Here is a 22,968-nt window from a genome sequence, read left to right as displayed (position 1 = left end):
GAGCAAGACACTTAATCCAGGTTGTTCCGGGGGAATTGTCCCTGTAATAATTGCACTGTAAGTCGCTTTGGATAAAAGCGTCTGCCAAATGCATAAATGTAAATGTAAAAGTCATTCGCTAAATTATTTCAAATGAATTCACATCCCAAAATGTAAAGGCCGCATCACCATGATACCACCTCAGGGTGTGAATTTATTTTCAAAGACATCTGCGGTCCGACTGCATCGTCACTGTCTAAAGTATATAACTCAATGTTTTCATAATTAAAAATACAGCAATTTTGGATAAAAAATCCTATTTTGCACTTTATCATTCCTTGCTTAAACTATTTATTTGGAGCAAAGCAGAGATGACAATAAATGAGCAGGAAATGTACGTGACAGGACTTTGTTCAAGTCAGTCAACCGTTGATATCGTTTCACAATACGCAGCTGGCAGCAAAATTATTCAAATGTGTATTAGACACCTATCCAGTGTCTCGATCTTTACCATGTTTTTGTTAATGTAACAAAAACTTTATTATCGACACAGTCAAACTGTTTTATTATATTAAAATATTTTCCAGGACATTTAGGTATTTTTCTCATTTTTCATGACTTTTCCTTGACTGGAAAATTGTGCTGAAAAAAAAGGTTTTCCAGGATGTATGGGAACCCTGAATTTGAATTTAATTCATAAAAATATGTTGAATTATATTTAATACATGAACTTTCATTTTATAAACTGTGTGGAAAAACTTTCTCTAATTTACCCAAAATTGTGATGTCAATATTTATAACTGAATTGTACTGGACATTTTGTTGTGCTGCACAGCAAATTAGAATCCGTTTTGATGGCTGTGTTAAATGTTGCCCAGCCCTAGTTAACATTAAGTTAACATTATTCCAGCTCAAACCTTAAGTGGAAGCTGCCAGATCATAAGGGTGCTTTCTGTGGTGGCCCCCATCGAGTCCTCTCTCAGTCGTCGAAAGCCCTTCCCCCTGAGAGAACTGCTACTGAGGTAACCCTGTCCCTTCTCGCCCCATCCACTCATCACTGAGTTTGTAAATAGAGTTGTCCTCCATGCTGTGTTCCAAAGATTCTAAAGAACAGTCCAAGGCTTCGTCCCCTCTTGTGGTTAATGGTTGCCCGGGCAACCATGAGGTTGAGCGGAGGCAGTATTGTAGCAACACGCCCCGCCCCTTCCCTTTGCCATCCACATGTGCGGAAATACTGGGCTGCGGCAGAGATTCCTGAGAGGAAGAGTCACTATGTTCCTCCAAGCCACAGGCCGAATCATGCACTTCCTCCACAGAGTCTCGCTTTAGGAGATCCGGAGTCAAAGTGCTGGTCAGGGCAACTAAGAAATCCACAGGTCCACAGTGTGCATTAAATGACGTAATCCCCTTACCTGTGCCGTGTAAAATAACATTTGCATTGATTAACAATTACCATGACTAGACTGACACGTTCATGACACGTATCGCAGCAGTTCCGAGGTGAAATGACTACTGTGTGGCACTAAGGTGAAGTGTGTAAGTGGGTTTTCAAACAATTTATAAAGGGGTCATGTCATAAGGAATACAATTTTCCTTGATATTTTGACTTATAAGTGGTCAGTCTACTATAAAAACGAATTGTAAATTTCAGAACTCAAAACTTAATCCCATATGCAACAAAAGCATTTATTGAGACCAGGCTCCGCGACTTCCCTATGTCACTAATGGGCCCATTAATTCCTCTACAGCAACAACATCAATGCCTGCTTTACATCATCACACCTTGGCCCGCCCAATGGCGCTCAGTCAGTTAACAGAGAGAGAGCAGGACAGACATGTCTTGTGTGGCCTAACTATTCCTGAACACCAAAGGGCGTCCAACTGGACAATTTTGAATTATTTTTGTATATGAGCATGCACTACAAAGATGTCTTTGACCACTGTCATGTATCTCACTCCGCTTTTAAAAGATGCAATCCATCCATCCATCCATCGTCAACCGCTTATCCTGTGTACAGGGTCGCGGGGGCTGGAGCCTATCCCAGCTAACATTGGGCGAAAGGCGGGGGACACCCTGGACAGGTCGCCAGTCCATCGCAGGGTAAAAGATGATGAACATGTGAAAAGAAGGTGAACAATGTTAGACAATCATAACAGTGGGCATTTACAGTACATTAGTTGTAAAGTGGTGCTGAGGCCAACAACCGGGTGTGTGATTCTACACACCCGGTCCCTTATCAGGCTAATCAAGCCTCTGAGAGGGATAAAGGCCGTTTGCGGAAGATGGTGCAGGAGAGAGAGATCGTTTATGGGCATGTCCATCATGTGTGTGTTTGTGGCTTTTGTTTAAGTTTTTCAATAAAATATTATTACTATTGTCAAGCCGGTTCTCGAGGCTTGCCCATCTAAATCCCTTTACATTATCATATATTACTAAATTATGTTTTAATACAAAACAAAAATTACTAATATTATCAGTGGACCTCATGGACGATAATCAATTTATAAAAAAAAAAAAAAAAAAAAAGAGTATGTCATGACCCCTTTAAACACTCCCTTCATCTGCCATTGGTCAGAAAAAAGGTAGTCCAAAAGTGCTAAAGACAGTTATGTATCACGATGATGCACCTCCATCTGTGTACCTGTAATTTTGGGGATGCCCTCCAGCTTGGGAACAGGCAGGGTGATGATAATACCCTGGGCAGTGCCCACCCACAACGGTCCCTGGCAGATAAGCAGGATGGTAACTCTCATGCTCTTTTGACCTTTAAAAGAAAAATTTATGTCATTTATTTAAAAAAATAATATCACAGGTACTACTGTACAAATTAAAAACTTTCTGATGTCAGCCTGTTACTAGGATGAACCTCACAAAACCTGTCAAAAACATATCCAGGTCAAATTTGACTCCAATATAATAAATAACAATATTAATACAAATAATAAAATATACAAAAAAAGCTAAATCTATTTTTAGGACCATTACGATGTTTTGCATTCTGACAATTTTAAGACAATTAAGCAATTACCATATCATAGCAGTGTTTGATGTATTCCCTAATTACTGCACATTTATGTAAAATAATAATAATTGTATTACAGTATATTAGAGAAATAATTTATTTATTAAAGTAATAAGATTACTTTAATAAACTCTTATTAACATCATTATTACTTTAATAAACTCTTATTAACATCATTACTCTTATTAACATCAAGAATAATGAGAATATATATATTGTAACATCTGTAGGAATGAGGCAAGAGGAGGATATAAATGCAGGATTTATTCGTAAAAATCTAAACTAAACACACATAACTCAAAACATAACAGAAGAACAAACCAAACATCCATACAGGTTTAACAACTGACAGGTAGGGACTCCAAGGGAAGTGCTACCATGGATGGATGCTCAGCAGATGGAGCCGGAGCTTGCGTGGGCAGAGCCACTGGAGGATCAGTAATTTGAGTCTCAGGGGGTGGAGACAGAGGTGGACTGGGTGGAGTCGCAGGGGGATCAGGAATTTGAGTCTCAGATGGAATGGGCGGTTACTGGAGGAAGAGCCAGCAGAGATGCTAGAGAAGAGAGCTGCAGGATGAGGAGTCTCAGAAGGAGTGGGCAGAGACTCTGGAGGAAGGGTCTCAGAGCGAATGGAGAAACTGGAGGCTCAGATGGCAGAGCCATGTCATATTTCAGAGCTGCTGGGGATTCAGAGAGTTCAGAGCAGCTGGGGACTCTGAGATCAAGGCACTTGGGGACTCTGAGGTCAAAGCACTAGGGGACTCTGAGAGATCAGAGGCCAGGTAAGCTGAGGACTTGAGGAGCAGAGCAGTGGAAAACTCGAGGGGCAGAGCCATGGAAGACTTGAGGAGCTGAGCCATGGAAGACTTGAGGGGCTGAGCCGTCAAATACTCGAGGAACTGAAAGGACATAAGGAACTGGATAAACTTGAGGGATTGAACAGGCTCGTAGACAGCCCCGGGGAACTGGACAGGCTTGTAGACAGCCTTGGGGAACAGAACAGGCTCCTCGACAGCATCGGATAACTGGACTGGCTCGTCGACAGCCTCGGGTAACTGGACAGGCTCGTTGATGATCATGATCACGACAGTGACAGGGGAACGACCTCCATGGACGTGAGAAAGGCAGTGACAGGGGAACGGCCTCCGTGGCGTGGGCACAGGCTGTGTCAGGAGAGTGACCTCCGTAGTTGTGAGCACTGGCAGTGACAGGGGAGCGACTTCCGTGGTTGTGAGTACGGGCAGTGACAGGGGAGCAGGAACCCTTTTCCTCCTCCACCTCTTCCGGACAGCCGGGGACACTGCTGTGGGTATGGCTCAGTGGCCAAGGATGCTGGCACTGGGATGGGCAACGCTTCAGGCACTGGCTCTGGAACGTACGAGGCTTCAGGTTCAGGCTCTGGGACGGATGAGACTTCAGGCGCTGGCTCTGAAACAGATGAGTCTTCGGGAATTGGCAGACGTGGGCACTGGTAGTGTAAGGGGAGAATGTGAGCCTCAATGCAGTCAATGAATTCAACTAATCAAAGATCACATCTGCATCCTGGCAGACATGACTTCACTGGCTCGTTGAGTCCAAACTGATAACAGTCCTTGAATTCAGTTTCTCCCCAATGGAGAACCTGGGCGAGACTGCAGAACTGCATGGTATACTGCTTTTTTTTTGGTGTGTGTGTACACCTATTCAGTCTAAACAGAGAATGGCCAGACTGGTTCGAACTGACAAAGTCTACAGTAACTCAGATAACCACTCTGTACAATTGTGGTGAGAAGAATAGCATTTAAGAATGCTATTCTGAGATGTGAGTTGGCACTGTTTTGCCAGCACGAGGGGGACCTACACAATATTAGGCAGGTGGTTTTAATGTTGTGGTTGATCAGCGTATTTAAATGCAGCTAGCTGCCTAAGTTCAACAATAGCCTCAGGGTCACAGGACTTTCACAAGCTTCTCAGCCATGAAATTGGCCTTTTTTTCCTTTAAGTGTCTTCTAAAATACAGCCGTAACTTTCATCCACAGGTTTGATGTTCTCACACATTGTCATAATTCTGAGATGTATCTTTTCTCTTTGTTTTCAGAGCACGCTAATGAGATGCAACTGTAGACTAGCTGACATTTACTTACCGCTCTACTTTTCTTTATCGTCTTCTACTTTCTATTCCAGTTGATTGCAATTGTCTGCGACAACTGCAGAATTGTGTGTTTTCTTTCAGCTAAAAAGTGGACATCACATTCAAGTGAAATCAAACATTATTAGGCAGTCTGAAAGAAGCTGCTCTGCTCTGGAGAATCCTGCAAGCTAGTGGAGTGATGCCACCCAGATTTTTATTCATATATCTTGATTCGTGACATGGAATTGGACTGAAGCGTCAATTCACTGTGCAAATATTAAAACTATTTACAAACTACACCGTGTCCTTGTTTATACTGTATAATGAATATTTACACAAGCTCCTACCACACAGAGGAAGAAAAGATGGTGGATTTTGCTGATAAATATTTCTGATACCAGGAAAGGGGGATGGTGTACTGAATTAAAGAATTTGAAGATTTTTTATGGTTTGGGATTTTTGTGGCCTTTTTAGCATTTATTCATTCATTCATAGGAAAGCTTTGTCTAGACCATTGTGCCTTCTCTCTAATATCTCTTTTCCTGCCACTAACACTGCAGCTTCATTACTGCTCTGCAGGGTCTTAAATTGGCTACTTATTAAAGGTCTGTCCCTGGAGATCTAGCCTACAGGAACCATTCCAACAAAAACGTATCCATCATTACCTTTTTTTATCGTAAAAGCTGCCGATAAATGAAGTTCAAAGAAAAGACGTAAACAAGCATTGATTAAGTGTTTGTGAAAGCCATATGATTTGTGTATTTAAATGGCCCCTTTCAAAAGGGGGGAAAAAGCTATTCACTGGGGATGTAAAAGGATGATGGTGTGGAAATGTTGATCTCCTGCAGGTGCTCCAGGGTTTCCGTATGGAACAGGCGTATAGAGGAACCTTCTGAGAATGCCATCCATACGCCCCCTCCTGCTCGCACCATGTGGGCCACGCTCATCATTGGGTCCTGATGGACCTCAAATCTCTAAAACAGAATGGATTTATGTTTGAGACTATATATACAAACACATGAATATATGAATTGATTTAGGCAAAGAGATCCCAGTAATTGGGAAAACAACTCAGATCAGATACATATATATATATATATATATATATATAGAGAGAGAGAGAGAGAGAGAGAGAGAGAGAGAGAGAGAGAGAGAGAGAGAGAAAGAGAGAGAGCCAAGTAGTCTGAGAGTATTATTATATCATTAAACATTCTCTAATGCATAATTTTAAAAACAATGTATTTTAAATTCCTGAGACCCCCAAGTGACTTCTGTGTGCATTTTCCATTTCCCTTTTTGATTTGTAACTAGTAGCACCTAATAAACAAGCAAAATAATAATTATATTATTAATAATAAAAAATCATTTTTCTAGAGCAAATAGTTTTCCTAAAAATGTATGTCCACATATGTGGACAGCGATACTTTATGAAATTTCAACACTAAGCTATAGAAAGTCAGATTTGTTTGATCAAATTGTTTATTTTGTTTCCAGGAGTGTTGATTATTCATTGTTTTGAAACGTTACAGACATTACAATTGTAAAGCTGAATAAATCATTCTTATTCAAAATAATGTCCAGCATAATCCAATCACTGCCAGCCACGTTAAAATAAAATGTTGCATTATGAAATTCTGAATCTATGTTCTGATTATCATTGTTAAATGGTCCAAACATCATCTGCAGCCTAAAACTGAACATTTGGTCGGATTTTAAGATTAAATGCGCTTAGCTGCATAGAGAGCTATAGGATGCTCCCTCGCTCCCTATTTAGTGAATTACTTAACATCCAGTGTGCCGTCTGTCTGCACTGGTCTCAGAACAGTTTTGAAATGCACCTTATTTCCATCCTAACTCCACATAAAGTCTCTGAAAGCAACATTGTTCAGCTTTTGGATAAACCCATTGATTCTCAATGTGATAATGCATTGCAAATATATTGGAATGTATTAACTAATGTTAATGAATGAATTAACAAAATGCATATTAATATGAAGCTAAATGACTCACAGATGTGTTTCGGTATGAGTTCCCATAGAAAGTATGTGGACATATGTTTATCAGGGCAGTATAGCAAAGTCAAAATACAATGTCCTATACATTTATCTTATTTATGTATACATCTATGTTGGTTTATATGTATTTTTTATATTTTTTTATTTACTTTATTTTAATTATTTATTTATTTGCTTCACCTGTACTTCTTGTCTTTATGACTCAGTGATAGTATTCATACATTGTTGGATCTGTGTAATTTTGTATATTTTACTGAACATTAATATTTAACATTTTGTTTAAAAAAATAAATAAATAAAAAAATCCATAGTTTTAGTTTTATGTGTGGACTTTTCAGACGGTCCCTTAACATACCCTCCATGTTTCACATTGAACATGTTTTTGAGTGCATCTGCTCTGTTCATCATCTCATCATTGTTTACCTAAGAAAACACATGCTGGATGAATCCATTTGACTGTTGCATTGCATCTCACTGTTTCTTCAGCATCTTGTGCAGGACCGGAACATTTTTAGACACTGTGCCAAGTTAAAAAGAACTTAGTCTCAAAAATGCATGTCAAGGCACCAGCATTGTGTCTAGATTGTTTTTTAGTGCAGGTGTCACAAAGATTCAACGTTCTGAAAAAGTTCAGGCTTCAAAGAGTTGACTTGCATTGTTTAACATTATTCCAAATTTTTCTGCGCCAAGCAAATAAATGCTGATCCATCTGCGCTGATAAATGGTAAGGTAATATTTTTCCCCCTCTGCTCTAATGTCCTGAGGGGCCACCGTGCCTTGTTAAAACTGTGTGTGTTTACAGTTACAATAAACTGGACATTTCACAGGGAAACTGCAGCCAAATGTGTAATAAAGCACATCATTTTGGTTTGCAAAAATGTTGCAATTAAATTTCATTTTATCAGGCTTCATAACTAAATTCGCTTTCTCTCCCTACTACCTCACAAACAGAATATTGAACTAAAATGACAAAGGGTCCATCGCAAAAACATATTGCTTCTATTTTTACCTTTCTTCTAAATCTATCTTCAAAGACTCTTACACACGGACTTGAAAAATATTCTCGCAACAGTGAGCTTTCAGCCACTCAAGACAGTGTGCGAGCATAAAAATCTTGAGTTTGAAGTATGAACATTACTGTAAATTAGTTGTTTTTTATAGAGACTGAGGACTTGTTTTCATGGACCTGTCTTCACGCATCAGTGCCTCTGTTTTATATTATAGCTGGAAGCCAGGAGACCATGCTCAGACCTGGTAGAGGTCATTTTCACCTTATTGGAAGCCATGTTGTGAAGTCCACATTGCTGCAAGAATTCCATGTAATGATAACCCAACTACGTTGTTGGAAATGTAAGGTTATTTGTATCTCTTACTTCTCAATAGATCATAGCATGCCTGAATAACTAAATACATATCTTTCTATTGTAGAGAAGGTTCAAACTAATTAGCTTTTTGTTTATTGCCATTGATACAAAACTCAAAATAGATTGCATGCAAACAACAGGGGTGAAAGAGGACATTCACTTTTTATCTTATAGTTTTGAGATATGTAAGCGCAGCGTAGTTCTAGCGGGAAGATTAGCAGCTGTACATCATCGCACCATTAACTGGGTAATTCCCAGCCAATCACATGTAAGCCATTGCTTTAGAAGTCTGCTCAGAATATATCACATTGCTGTTTCAGTGTGCTAACACGGCAACCTCCACCACCCCACCACCACCAGTTGAGTCCCGTCCTGCATGAGGGTAGGCTCCTCGCCCCTGCATCCTATCTCCGGCAGGATCTGAAAGTTCCGAGTACAACTTCTTCGGACCGCCAGACGGGGCCTACGCCAAAGAGAGACATAACCTTTCTGTTTTATATTCATCAAATAAATGTCATCTTAAATCTCACTTAAGTCTGCAAGTTTCTTCAGACCCTTTCATATCCTATAGGTTGCTTTTTATTAAAACATGTTTCAACTTTTTTTCTTTTTGTTATGAAGATTTTATTTCAAATGAAAAATTTTACTTTTACCAGTGCTTCATTTATTTTTGGTACATTTCAAATGCCTTATACATTATGTATAGATATGACCATTTTAGCCTTGTCACAAACTATAAAATGACAAATTATGACATGTTTAAAACTATGACAATCTAAACAAAGAGTGAAATAAATGTTAACATATAATATATAATTGTTTAAATCAAAAGTTGCATATGTTAAAATTAACATTTACCAAGATTAATAAATGCTCTAAAAATATTGTTCATTGTTAGTCCATGTTAACTAATGTTGTTGACTAATGTTAACAATTAGTACCTTATTGTAACATGTTACAATAACATGATCACACGGGAATGGCTCAAAAATAATTCGATTTTTATGTGAGATCAGGCTGTTTCATCAGACAGATGGAAGATGAGGGGAGTGTTTCGGAAACCTATTTTTATAATTTCGTACAGTGCTGCTAGGTGGCACAGAAATTACACCATTTACCTTTAAAGTTGTTAAAGTCTCAAATCTCAAATTAAACCAGACTACAAAAAATGACAGTAAAAGGGTAGAATTTTATGTTCGACTGACCTCTTTAGCAAAGTTTTGAATTGATTTAAATCGTATCTGGCTCCCTATTTATATTAGGTGTCTTTAACTAATATGTACTAACATTAAAATATATACAATACAATGTACTTACTGTTTTAGCTGTATGTTGTTTTAAAAATTCTCACAAGATTCACATTTGCTGCTACTGAGGTTGAGGTACGAGTAGGTTTTGGGTTAGGGGTAAGGTTAACAGTATAAGATCAGATGCAATTAAATGCATCTACTATAAATGCAAGCACAATGCCACAACACATATGTACAGTGAGGGAAAATAAGTATTTGAACACCCTGCTATTTTGCAAGTTCTCCCACTTGGAAATCATGGAGGGGTCTGAAATTGTCATCGTAGGTGCAAGTCCAGAAATCACAATGTATGATTTTTTTATTATTTATTTGTATGATACATCTGCAAATAAGTATTTGAACACCTGTCTATCAGCTAGAATTCTGACCCTCAAAGACCTGTTAGTCTGCCTTTAAAATGTCCACCTCCACTCCATTTATTATCCTAAATTAGATGCACCTGTTTGAGGTCGTTAGCTGCATAAAGACACCTGTCCACCCCATACAATCAGTAAGAATCCAACTACTAACATGGCCAAGACCAAAGAGCTGTCCAAAGACACTAGAGACAAAATTGTACACCTCCACAAGGCTGGAAAGGGCTACGGAGAAATTGCCAAGCAGCTTGGTGAAAAAAGGTCCACTGTTGGAGCAATCATTAGAAAATGGAAGAAGCTAAACATGACTGTCAATCTCCCTCGGACTGGGGCTCCATGCAAGATCTCACCTCGTGGGGTCTCAATGATCCTAAGAAAGGTGAGAAATCAGCCCAGAACTACACGGGAGGAGCTGGTCAATGACCTGAAAAGAGCTGGGACCACCGTTTCCACGTTACTGTTGGTTATACACTAAGACGTCATGGTTTGAAATCATGCATGGCACGGAAGGTTCCCCTGCTTAAACCAGCACATGTCAAGGCCCGTCTTAAGTTTGACAATGACCATTTGGATGATCCAGAGGAGTCATGGGAGAAAGTCATGTGGTCAGATGAGACCAAAATAGAACTTTTTGTTCATAATTCCACTAACCGTGTTTGGAGGAAGAAGAATGATGAGTACCATCCCAAGAACACCATCCCTACTGTGAAGCATGGGGGTGGTAGCATCATGCTTTGGGGGTGTTTTTCTGCACATGGGACATGGCGACTGCACTGTATTAAGGAGAGGATGACCGGGGCCATGTATTGCTCACACATCACCCTGGTTCACTCCTACCCTCAGAAAAGACAAAGCAATAGGCCGCCGGCTGGAAAGACTCTACAGGAAAACTGGACTCACCATACACAAAGACATGTACACAACTCACATTCTCAAATACAAAGACTCCATCTCTAAAGCCAAAACATCCTACTACTCTCGGTTAATCAGCTCCAATGAAGGTAATTCAAAGGCTCTTTTCTCCCTCATTTCCAACATCACAAAACCACCTGATTCTCTTCCATACCATCTCTATTCTTCTGACTTTTGCAATAAACTGGCATCTTTTTTCACCACAAAAATTCAACACATTCACCAGCAACTTCGTCCGTCAGTCCTAAACCCACTCATTCCACCATCATTTCATCCAGCCCATCCATTATCAACATTTACTATTCCCTCTGTACAGCAGATTTCTACTCTCATTCAAAAATCAAAAACCCCGTCCTGCCAACTAGATCCTATCCCCTCTTCTCTTGTTAAAGCTTCCATTCCTGCTCTTTCCCCTCTCATCACTAATATTATTCATGCCTCCCTCACTTCTGGTACTGTACCCCCCTCTCTGAAAACTGCTGCTGTCATTCCCATACTCAAGAAACCCGGCTCTGATCCAACTGACCTCAATAATTTCCGCCCCATCTCGAACCTTCCATACATCTCCAAACTTCTTGAAAAAACTGTTGCTGATCAGCTCCATATTCACCTTTCCTCCAATAATCTTTATGAAATTTTTCAATCTGGCTTTCGTTCTCTCCATAGTACCGAAACGGCCCTTCTTAAAATTACCTTAGTGAACCTTTCTGCTGACTCTGGTTCACTAACCATCCTCCTTCTGCTTGATCTCAGTGCAGCCTTTGACACCATTTCACACTCAATCCTTCTAGACAGACTTTCCTCCATTGGCATCACTGGTACTCCCCTCACCTGGTTCCGTTCTTACCTCTCTGACCGCTCCCAGTTTATTCAGCTAAAGTCCTTCAGCTCTCATCCCTTCCCTGTCACCTCTGGTGTTCCGCAGGGTTCTGTTCTTGGCCCTATGCTTTTTCTGATCTATCTTCTCCCCCTTGGTCACATCTTTAGGAAACACAACATTCATTTTCACTGCTACGCGGATGACACCCAGCTCTACATCTCCAGTAAACCCAACAGTATACTTCCTCCCTCCTCCCTAACCAACTGCCTTCATGAAATAAAGTCCTGGTTCACATCAAACTTTCTAAAACTTAATAGCAATAAAACTGAACTTCTACTCACTGGTACCAAATCCACCTTAGGTAAAATAAACAATTTCACAATTTTCATCGATGGCTCCTCCATTTCCCCCTTACCTCAGGTAAAGAGTCTGGGTGTCATCCTAGACAGCACCCTCAGCTTCAATGCACACATTAATAACATTACTCGTTCAGCCTATTTCTACCTCAGAAACATCCACCGTCTTCGCCCTGCTCTCACTCCTCTCTCCACTGCCGTTCTTGTTCACAGCCTTGTCACTTCCCGAATCGATTACTGTAATTCTCTTTTGTTTGGTCTCCCTCAAAAAACCCTCCATAAACTCCAACTTGTTCAGAATGCTGCTGCACGTATCATCACTAACACACCCTCCATAAAGCACATCACCCCAGTTCTTCAACAGCTCCACTGGCTACCCATCTCATATCGTATCCATTACAAAATCCTGCTCCTCACTTTCAAAGCCATCCATAACCTCGCCCCTTCATATCTGGCTGACCTCATTCATATTGCCACACCAGTCCGTTCTCTCCGTTCCTCCTCTTCTCTCCATCTCACTGTCACGCCCGCCCGCCTTATCACTATGGGGAGTAGGGCCTTCAGCAGCTCTGCTCCCCAGCTCTGGAATACTCTCCCCCCTGACCTCCGCAACTCTGATTCTCTCAAACACTTCCAATCCAGACTCAAAACTCATCTGTTTAGACAAGCCTACTCATTGTGACTACTATTGTATTATCCTCCTGTATTGTTTTTAACTGATGTATTTTAACATGTTTTTATGCTAGTTTTTAACATAATTAGTTTTAGTTTGTTTTAATGTACCCTTTTTGTTGTTGTAAGGCGACCTTGAGTGTCCAGAAAGGCGCCAAATAAATAAAATGTATTATTATTATTATTATTGCGAGATTTTGGGGAACAACCTCCTTCCCTCAGTTAGAGCATTGAAGATGGGTCGAGGCTGGGTCTTCCAACATGACAATGACCCGAAGCACACAGCCAGGATAACCTACATACATAGTGATTTCTGGATTTCTTTTTTTAGATTATGTCTCTCACAGTGGACATGCACCTACGATGACAATTTCAGACCCCTCCATGATTTCTAAGTGGGAGAACTTGCAAAATAGCAGGGTGTTCAAATAATTATTTTCCTCACTGTATATAATAAGTACATTGTATCAAATGCTTAAGTACATAGACCTGCCTAGTGCCTTGAATGGCAGCGCTGCCGTCATTGGTGTGTGAATATGTGTGTGAATGGGTGAATGAGACACAGTGTAAAGCACTTTGAATACCGCAAAGGTTAAAATGGAGCTATATAAGTGCAGACCATTTACTGAAACTTTAGTTTTTTTATTGGAGTAACATTATTATATAGTTTAAATGTCCCTTATTTGGCTTCTTGCAACTCTGAATTTATTTCAAAATGCTATAAGTGGTTTTCAAATCTTTCATGAGGCTTTTCTGGGTCATTCCTTCAATTCAGTGAAATTTTGGCTTTAAAACTTTTGAAAAAAAAAATTAAAAATCATACTTTTATAAGAATCTTCATGTTTTATCATTAAATTTATTTTATGAGTTGTGCCGGTCAAGCTAAATGACTTTAGATGTTAATTCTGTTAAACAGGAAGTGTCAGGGTGGAAAAAAACAAAGTGCGTCAAATTAGTCACTACATCATCTGTGATTAATATATAGTAAACATATATTTATACTTTTATTTCTGTTAACATTAAGATATTAACATTTTAAAATTATTTTCCCTATGTCTATGGAGTGGTGGTGGCGTAGTAGGCTAAAGCACATAACTGGTAATCAAAAGGTAGATAGTCGATTCCCACAGCCACCACCATTGTGTCCTTGAGCAAGGCACATAACTCCAGGTTGCTCCAGTGCACTGTAAGTCGCTTTGGATAAAAGCGTCTGCCAAATGCATAAATGTAAATGTCTCCCCATATCATATTGGACATGTTATGCTTTACCACATGCAGTATAACACCACAAAAGAGCAGTGCACTTCAAAGAACTCAAGAGTCACTTCACAACATATATTTTCAATTAAAGGTCACAGAATCACGACATAACAGCCGTGACAATAAATCAAGGGCACACAAAAAACCTTCGCTATCCGTGTTAAAATGACACACTTACCACAACTGAATACATGTTAGTGAGAGAATTTAATACTAAAAACTTCATCAGATGATGATGATTTTATCCAAAGCGACTTACAAATGAGAAACACAGCAAGCAATTTGTCATACAAAGTTTAACAACATCTGCAGGATAGGACTGCCAAGTTCTCACAGTGAATAGAGTGGTCAAGATGCTAGCACAGAAGAAAGAGACGGACAAGGATTTGTTTTTATTTGTATTTTTTTTAAGTAGGGATTTAAAAGGTACCGAACTGTGGGAATAAGCCTTCTATAATCTTCCATTCTTCACCTGCTTCAATTCAATATTTACTTTTTTTCCCTTTCATTTTAAATGTGCTTATCTCTGTTTATGACTACTGATTAATTTCGATTTGATAAAAGAACAGTTCAAGGATATTATTTACTTCTAAAAAACAAACCAACACTTGAGGCAAAATCCAACGCAAATTAGACACCTTTCTCATGTTATCTTTTTCCGCACAGCGAAGAACTATTGTGTCTGAAGTTTTTGCTGATCCTACCAGTGGCTATGAGGGCCACACATCATGAAGGTTTAAATGACTCAGGATTCTGTTACTATGATATCAGAGTGATTCACCGCAGAGCCCCGCTCCACTCTCAGAAAACAATACACCCCCCTCCTCCCAAACACCTTTTAAAAGTCCACAGGGAAACAGGCACCATTTCATGTCTGATCCTCTAATGAGGCATGAGGGAGCAGCGCTCCTTATCGAGGGTTTGCAAGCAGCCCCCTGAGGTGTGCGGTGTTACCGAGGAGCCCTGAGATCTTGTACGCACAGCGAGTTCTCGAGTCTAGGGTTGAGGCAGATAAGTCGAAGGAGGTGAGGAGGGTGCAAGAGATGCTTCTCTCTCCGTCGCACACTAGCGGACAAGGATTAGCACCTGTTTGCATGCCCTTGCCAAAGGGAACTTCTTTTGTTTGAGAGCAAGGGAGATGACTGAAACTGCCTTTGATGTGTTTTTTCTTTTAATTGACTTGTCGGGAGCGGGTGTCTTTGCTCACACTCTCTCTCACTCTTTGATTTTGCTTTATTTTGAAACTTCAGAGACAAGACTAAAAAATGGACCAAGAACCAATTATTTCCATTTGAAATGTGTGTCATCCAGGGGTCAGTGTGCTTGTGAACAGGAAATAGAGCTATAGTTACGTGCATCAACCACATTTTGTGATCGGATCACTCAAACCACAATTAGAAAGGGTCAGAAACATTTGCTATCACATTTTGTACTGTAAATGCTGATGTAAATTTGTCCAGATGTGTCTCAGGCAACTGCGAAGGGCCGCCTACTTGTCTAAACTAAAGTTTTAGCCCAATACATTATGACTTCTTGGACTTATCTGACATCTACAATGCAAAATTAGTTGGAATTTATGTGTAAAAGTGATCCTAGAATAAGATTTACAGGATTCTTTAAGGCAGAAACATGACGATATACTGTACACTAAACGGCCACTTTATTAGGTACACCTCTACATCTACTTATTCATGCGATTATTTAATCAACCAATCATGTGGCAGCAGTGTTATGTATAAAAGCATGCAAATATGGGTTAGGAGCTTCAATTAATGTTCACATCAACCAAGAGCATGGGAAAAACTGAGATATTGATCTGAGTGATTTAGACCATGGTATGATTGTTGGTGCCAGACGGGCTGGTTTGAGTATTTCTGTAACTGAGTAACTTCACACGCAACAGTCTCTAGTGTGCATAGATAATGCTGTGAAAAAACAAAAAACAACCAGTGAGTGGCAGTTCTGTGGATGAATATGCTTTGCTGATGAGAGAGATCAATGAGAATGGCCAGACTGGTTCGAGCTGACAGAAAGGCTACGGTAACTCAGATAACCACTCTGTACAATTGTAGTGAGAATATGCAAAATAGCTTTTCAGAATGCACAACACATTGTATCTTGAGGCGGATGGGCTACAACAGAAGACGACCATGTTGGGTTCCACTACAGTCAGCTTAGAACAGGAAATTGAGGCTGCAGTGGGCACTGGCTCACCAAAATTGGACAGTAGACGATTGGAAAAGCATCGCCTGTTCTGACAAATTTGGATTTCTGCTGAGGTACACAAATCGTAGGCCCATTGCAGCCACAGTTTTCTGATCTTGGCTGATAGAAGTGGAACCCAACTTGCTCTTCTGCTGTTGTAGCCCATCAGACTCAAGTTTCGACATGTTGTGCATTCTGAGATCCCATTTTATTCACTACTATACAGAGGGGTTAACAGTTACAGAGAAGAGTTACAGAATTACTCAAACCAGCCCATCTGGTACCAACCATCATGCCACGGTCTAAATCAATGAGATACAAATTTTTACCCCATTCTGATGGTTGATGTAAACCATTAACTGAAAGCTCCTGACCCCTATCTGCATGATTTCATACATTACACTACTGCCGCACGATTGGCTGATTAGATAATCACATGAATAAGTAGATGTATCCACAATATTCTCAGCGAGTCCTCTGTATTTTACTAGGTGGGCGGAATTTCCGGTTGGCTAGCGGAAGTACGATTGGATGGCATTTTGTGTGTAGCTGGTAACTGCTTGCTTGCGTGTAATGCAGTTAGATTCTTGCTTTTTAATGTTGTAAAATTTCTCAAAAATTCCCTGGACAATGTGTGCATTTAATAGTAATCCTAATAATCAAACCCTAACTAAAGGTTTGTCTAAACAGCAATGTTATGATCAGAAACCAATCACAAAGCACAGCGCTCCTGTCCCAGATGCTGCTTATTCCATCAGATGCCTACAAAAGGATTGACTTAGGAACATCTGTTTGGATAAAACGCTTGGAATAATTTGATTGCGTTTTCTTTTCACTCTATTGGCAAGAAGTCAACTGCGGGGATTACTTATATTATGCACCATTAGGAAACGGCTACGATAGACGTCCAGAAATGAAGTGCAATTAATTACACATAGACGATAGCATTATTTTGCTAATAAGTGTGTGCACATGTACTGAAAGTTCATTAGAAATGTTGAGAGTTTGTTCATGCTATTATTACTGTGTATAAAAAAATTATTGTGTTTTTCCTGAACTCTCTGTGAGTAGTGAAGATTTTTTCAACCGTTTTCATGCTGTGAGGCTAAATTGATCAATTCTACAGTGAAAGACCATCATTATTAGATGAGACATACAGTAATGAGATGTTTTATCATGTTTGAAATTAATTGTATTATGATTTTCCTCTTTCCTGCCAGCAATTCACTTTCTTTTGAGTGCCTTTGCGGAATATGCATCTCTTCCTTTAAGGCGAAAAAGTGATTTGGAAAGCAGTGTGGACATCAGTATCAATTAAATGTACTTGTACAGTGCTTTTAATAATACATACTGTTTTATAGTTGCTCTACATAATCAGTACATGGTTCAAATGCAACTTTTTTGTAGGTTTGGGTGTTAAAATGCTAATCTCGATAAAACTCGATATGATATCATTTTCATATTAAGCCTATGTTCTACATAGAGGATCGGATCTGGTGCATGTTGCTTTAAATTCAAGCAGATCTGCAAATTTATACACACGAATTACTAACTGAATCACAGTCATTAAATCAGCCGGTTTGGAAGTATTAACTGGCTAGCAGCTACAAAGCCCTGCTGTCATTTGAACCAGTAATGAAGCTAGGTAGCCGTTAGCTAGCACATAGCAATCCGGCTAATAAGATCTCGAAGTGTACCGAACAAGAAAGCACTGACAATGCAAAACAGCTATGGAATTCCAATTCCACTGGAATTTTGACATAGCATATATTTTTATATTTCACAAGCACATTGCAAGGTATATACCAGGTGTTATCCGTCCATACAGACCAATCATTTAGGTTGAGTTTCACGCTGAGACAGAGGTCGCCCCCACCACTTCTACTTCAGATACCTCATAACTATATCACAGCAGGAGAGCACTGTTCTACTTTACCTGAGAGACAAAACACAGCAAAACTCCAACTACCACACAAGCATCACACCTAACCCTTCATTAGTCCAGTATAATACTAGGTGACAAGGAAAAGCAGCACTTGCAATAGTTACACACTTAAACAACCTCTTATTTAACAAAGCGTGGGACTTTCCTTTCTTTGTTGATCTGAACACAAGGCCTTGTTTACACCTTGTATTAACACATCTCAAATGTGTCTCATGTGACCACTTTGATTTTGTGACTGCATACATTACTTACTATATGTAAAACATGATGTTTTATTTCTGATCAGCATGCTTCAAGTGATACATGTCTATGTTGCTGCATGTTAATGTCAGGCTCACTGAAGATGTTCAGTGAAGTCTTGGGCTTCTCATATGTATTTATTATATTAGCTGCATATAACCTGCACTACTTTTGTTTTAGCACAGTGGTTTATTGACTGGTAAGTAGGCGGACCTTTGCTGCTGTCCAGGGCTCACCTCAACAGATTAACTTCCAATATTGGGTAAGTTACTCTAAAAAAATTAATTAATTACTAACTACTAATTACAATTTTACAGTGTTATTAGATTACTGTACTAATTACTCAGTCTGAAATGTAATTGCATTACTTATTACTAATTACTTTATAAAACCCTTATCAACTTCAAAGGGTGAAAAATCCAAGGAAATCCAAGGAAATTGTTCTTTTAATTCTGTCAAGTAAATCATATAAAATCAAATAAATTATTAATGAATTAAAATGAATTATTAATTACAATAATTAATTACTTAGTAATGCATTACACCCAACACTGTTAACTTCCAAAGTATATGTTGGTTTTGAGGTGAACGCTTAGCATCTGCGTTCAGTCAAATGCTAGCTTTTCAAATTATACTTCATTTGACTGTGCACGCATACACAAGGGGTTGACTGGACTATTTATCTTCAGGAGCTATGTCAAAACTTCTACAGGGCCCAAAATACCCTCAGACCCCAGAGGGTTAAGACCCATAAAGACTGTGCAAACGTCTTATAAGATCTTATCATATAAGATGTTTCACAAAAACATTTGTCTTAAGATGGTTATTTATATCTTCAGCTTTAGTGTGTCAATAGGAAATATTCATTTTAGGTTGTGTTCACACTTGGCAGGTTTGGTTCGATTAAAACGAACTCTGGTGTGATTGCTCTGTTAGTGCGGTTCATTTGAACAAGTGTGAACGCTGTCACCCGAACCTTGGTGTGCACCAAACAAGCGGACCATGACCGCCTGAAAAGTGGGTCTCGGTCCGCTTCCAAATGAACTCTGGTACGGTTCTATTGATATATGAATGCAACATGGACCAAAGACATCTAAACGGACCAAAAACAGGAAGTAATTTGCCTAATACTGACCTCAAGCATACCTGGTTCTTCTCATCATAGGAGCTATGTTGCCCATTACAGTTCGGTACAGTCGTCGGAACCGCCGTCCATGCAGCATATCTTCATTTGTGTGAGCAACGGAGGAATTCCTGGCATTGTTTTGACTCCTTTACACATTTTATTGGCTCTTTGTTTGTTCTCAGCTGGTAAAAATACCACCATATATACATACATAAATATAACGAGCGCATTTCGCCCAGCAGCCAGCATTGTTTTAGATGTTTGGAAAGTTCTGTCAAAAAATATACGTCATAAAAGCTGTCCAATCAGGTTGTGAATTTTTCCTGATGCCTTTGGTTATGTATCGTTAGGTACGGTGTTAAAAATGCCAGTGTGAACGCTAAGCGAACCAGGACAAAATGTATCATTTTAATTTTTGGTCCGGACCAAGAGGACCAAGAGAACCGAACTACAAGTGTGAACACACCCTTAGACTCCCAAACATTCATTTTGCAAATATAAACAAACAGAAAAGAAGAACAGGGAACCCTGCAACACATGGCATGACTTCAACAGAGCCCCCTACTGAACATCGGGTCAGTTTGGGATTACACGAAGAGACAGAAGTAATTCAGACAGTCTACATAAATAAAAGAACTGTGGTGAATTCTCCAAAAAGCTTGGAACATCCTATCTGCCAACAACCAAGAGAACTGTGTCCAGGTGTAAGCAGGAGAATTGGTGCTGTTTTGAAGGCAAAAGTGTTCACACCCAATATTGATTCAGCTCTTTTTCTGTTTACTTGACTTTGTATGATGTTTATTGATTAATGAAAACTATTTATGGCATTTTATATTTATAAATCATAAAGTGATTCATAATTCATAAAGTGCCTAAAACTTTTGCACAGTTCTGTATCTCCTGACCTCCTCACATGTGCGTTCTTGACGTGTACATCCACTGTTGTTGTCTCCTGTTGTTTAGCAGCGATTACATCTTCTAGTGCTTCTGCTTGACCCCAACCAATAAATGCAGAGTTGAAAAAGGTGTTATTTAATCATTCCTGAGGTAATTTACTTCTCTCTCTGTGTTTGCGGTAGAACAGATGCTGGTAGTAAAGCTTGACGGTCACCAACAGTAACTAAAGTAACTTAAGGGATGTAAAGTGATTGGAACCAGATGTTGCATTAACACAATTTTTGACAGATTTTTTTAATTGACGAATAATTCCAAAATGCTGTCTGTCATTTTGACAGATTGAAAAAAAAAAATGAAAAAAAAAAAGACATGGCATGCAACTATCTCATAAGTTTTTCTTTGAACCCTCTTAAAGTGTTTTGTGTAATGGTGGTGGCGTAGTGGGCTAAAGCACATAACTGTTAATCAGAAGGTTGCTGGTTCGATCCCCACAGCCACCACCATTGTGTCCTTGAATTGGAGTAAATATTCAGTACCATGTGGCAGCACAATTGGTTTCAGAGATCCAAACAAAAAACGTAATGGACATCGTTTACACTGAAGCTGAAGAGTGATTTCTTCATGTTTACTCGTTGGGTTTTGATCTGTGTCTGAGCAGGTGTCTCTGATATTCTTTCAAATAAACATTTGTTCTGGAGAGCTCGCTGGCTGAAGACGTGGGTATTTTATGATGTTTGCTCTGCATACTGCAGACTCGCCCGTCCATAACACTGTTTGTTTTCTCTGCAGAACTGCAGGGAAAGGCTCTTTTAGCGTTCCGTGTCAATCCATCTGCCTCAAACCAGGATCATTGATTCGAGTCAGGGGAACAAAGTGACACTGCACATAGTCTGGATTACCTAAGAACTGCTGCTGAAAGAAGGGCAAGTCAGGGGAGAGTGCCAAATTCTTACAGGCTCCACTGCTGATCCCACCGACACACATCATTGTATGCTGCTTTGCCACGATTCCCTGGAGCCTGACTTACGGTTGTAGAGCAGATGAGGCCTCCTGCTGCAGGACCAGCAAGGCTCCACAAGGAAAGGGATACAATGTAATCAGTGGAACAAAACAGAGCCCTGGCTCAAACTGTGGATGACCAACTCAAACGCAGTAAGGGCCCACACACCTACCACTACCTCAAACATCCTCTCTGATGGGCGTATCCAGAGAAGTCTAAGAATAAAGAGATTTTTGATTCCAGAGATAAAACCCAAGCTGGCATATCTAAAGGAATGCTCAGGGTTATACATGTTTATGGGGCAGATCCCCATGGGTATGACTTCTTCATAGTTGAGATGTCACTGGAAGAAGGGATAAGAATTTGTTTCCACTTGACGATTCTGGATTCTCCTACATGATTCCATTAACGATTCTTCTTGAGGGAGAACCAAATTGTTGATATTATCTATATTATAAGCCTTCAATTTATCATGTTTTGTTTATATGTGGTTGTAGTTCAATTTTTACCTCCTTTAACCTTGTGGAAAGTAAAATCTTTTCACATTTTTTTTTCAGATTTTTCACTAGTTTACTGTATTTTATTCCTAACAATGTCCAACATTGTAGGTACATGCAGCGCAGGAGATTTATGTAATTTTTATGGTCTCATTTCCAGCATATCTCAGTACTGTGGCAGAAATTACATTTTTTATTTATTGTTTTAAGTTCGCTGTTCTTTTCTGCATATCGCAATGCCATTTTGTGGTCCGTTCTGCATAACGCCGCGGCTCATTGTTGCTCATCGCGGACCATTCAGCACATTTCGCTGCCGAACTACCAGCCCGCTTGGTTCTTCCGATTGCCATTCCAACATTGATTGGCACAAAAGTGTGTCGGCCCACCGGGAAAATGCCCGCTATGCACACAGCTCAGTCCAGCCCTGCACACAACTCTGGACAGTCATAGTTCTTTAGAAATAATATTTTTTACACATACAATATTAAAGTGGTGTACATCACTCTTTGTTTAGATTTTCATAGCTGTAAACACAATAATTGTATTTATTTATTTTTATGTATTTTCATAGTTTAATATTGAAATTGGGTCTATGACAAGGCTAAAGCAGTAAAATCAGTACATAAATGGCATTTGAAAAGTACCAAAAATAAATAAAAGCCAGGTAAAAGTTTCCAAGTCAGTTTAAATGTGACCTTTGACCTCAGCTCGTAATGTGTTTCTTTAACATTTACAACCAGGTCTTTCAGCCTACATTCACATTAATTCAGATATAGTTGAAAACGGCATTTTTGTTCTCATAACACTCTCCATACACTGCCGTTTTCAAGCGTTTTCCAAAAGTTGCATGTCCAAACTAAAACGTATGAAAGCTCCCCTTA

General features: G+C 39.5%; 1 pseudogene; it reads right to left on the bottom strand.

The window, feature by feature from the left end:
- Nucleotides 1-890: 890 nt before the first annotated feature.
- LOC127625754 (rho guanine nucleotide exchange factor 10-like protein) overlaps nt 891-22,968 on the bottom strand; it is a 150,398-nt pseudogene continuing 128,320 nt past the window's right edge.

This window comes from Xyrauchen texanus, chromosome 32 (genome assembly GCF_025860055.1).
Source record: "Xyrauchen texanus isolate HMW12.3.18 chromosome 32, RBS_HiC_50CHRs, whole genome shotgun sequence".
Taxonomy (NCBI): domain Eukaryota; kingdom Metazoa; phylum Chordata; class Actinopteri; order Cypriniformes; family Catostomidae; genus Xyrauchen; species Xyrauchen texanus.
This window is presented reverse-complemented; position numbering and strand designations above follow the sequence as displayed.